The sequence below is a fragment of the Otolemur garnettii genome, unplaced genomic scaffold (genome assembly GCF_000181295.1).
Source record: "Otolemur garnettii isolate 467f Iridium unplaced genomic scaffold, OtoGar3 scaffold00057, whole genome shotgun sequence".
Taxonomy (NCBI): Eukaryota; Metazoa; Chordata; class Mammalia; order Primates; family Galagidae; genus Otolemur; species Otolemur garnettii.
Genome location: NW_003852452.1, coordinates 41,933 through 43,590, shown reverse-complemented (window position 1 = coordinate 43,590; position 1,658 = coordinate 41,933).

Here is a 1,658-nt window from a genome sequence, read left to right as displayed (position 1 = left end):
TTCAACCTGAGAACACAGACAACTGCCCGAACCAACATTTATATTTTGTAAATTCCACTTTTTATACAGAGAGTGGCATAACTGTGTTACATTTTTCCTAACTTAAGCATCTATCATATCTTTGACAAAGGAACAAGGCGATACAATGGAGAAAGGATAGTTTCAAATAGTGGTTTCTTCAAATAATAGTGTTCTTCAATAGAACAATTGGACAGCCATAGGCTAACAAGTGAATCTAGATGCAAGCCTTACACCCTTCACCAAAATGAGCTCAAAATGGATTAGAGACCTAAATGTAAAACACAAAACTATAAAACTCCCAGAAGAGTTTGGGGGGGGGGTGTGGCTCCTGTCTGTAATCCCAGCACTCTGAAAGGGAGAGGCAGGAGGATCGCTTGAGCCCCAGAGTTCGAGACCAGCCTGAGCAACAGACCTTGTCTCTACTAAAAGTAGAAAAATTGGGGCGGTGCCTGTGGCTCAGTGGGTAGGGCACCAGCCCCATATACTGAGGGTAGCAAGTTCAAACCCAGCCCCAGCCAAACTGCAACAAAAAAATATCTGAGTGTTGTGGCAGGCGCTAGAAGTCCCAGCTACTCGGGAGACTGAGGCAAGAGAATCACCTAGGCCCAGGAGTTAGAGGTTGCTGTGAGCTGTGTGACTCCATAGCACTCTACAGAAGGTGACAAAGTGAGATTCTGTCTCTACCAAAAAAATAGAAAAATTGGCTCAGCACCTATAGCTCAGCAGCTAGAGCGCCAGCCACATACACGGGAGCTGGTGGGTTCAAATCCAGCCCAGGCCTGCCAGGCAATGACAACTAAAACCAAAAAATAGCCAGGGGCGGGGTGGGGGGGGGGCGTTGTGACAGGCGCCTGTAGTCCCAGCTACTTAGGAGGCTGAGGCAAGAGAATCGCTTAAGCCCAGGAGTTTGAGGTTACTGTGAGCTGTGACACCATGGCACAGTACCGAGGGTGGGCGACATAGTGAGACTCTGTCTTAAAAAAAAAACAACCGAAAACTCATCCAGAATACATAACGAATTCTTAAAACTCAACAAGTGTTGGAAAATTAAAAATACTGTCACAGAACTCTAAACCCTTGGAATTTCCTGTAGAATTAAAGTGTCTTTTGTTATTTATATCCAGCCTGTTTTCATTACACTAGGGTTTATGCCGGTGAAGTGGCTCAGGGTGGGGCCCTTAAATAGCCTGAGGTGGGGCCGGTCACTGCAAAGACCAAGAGATTAGAAGGCTGGCACTTTCGGCTCTACCCATTGACCTTGGAGATGGGAGAGATGGAGTTGGAGATTGAATTTTTAAAAACTCTTCAACATTGTGGTAGGCTCCTCTAGTCCCAACTACTTGGGAGGCTAAGGCAAGAGGATCGCATGAACCCAAGTGTTAATTCCAGGTAGGGCCAGGAATGAACCCAGTAGTTGAACACCAAGGTGGTGTCAGAATTAGAGAAATGGCGCTATCAGGGAAAAAATTTTCAGGAGAAGAAGTGAACAACCCAATTTGAAAACTCACAAAAGACTTGAACAATTTGCCAAAGAAGATACACAGATGACATAGCTCAAGCGGCTAAGGTGCCAGCCACATACACCAGAGCTGGCGGGTTCGAATCCAGCCTGGGCCTGCCAAACAACAATGACAGCT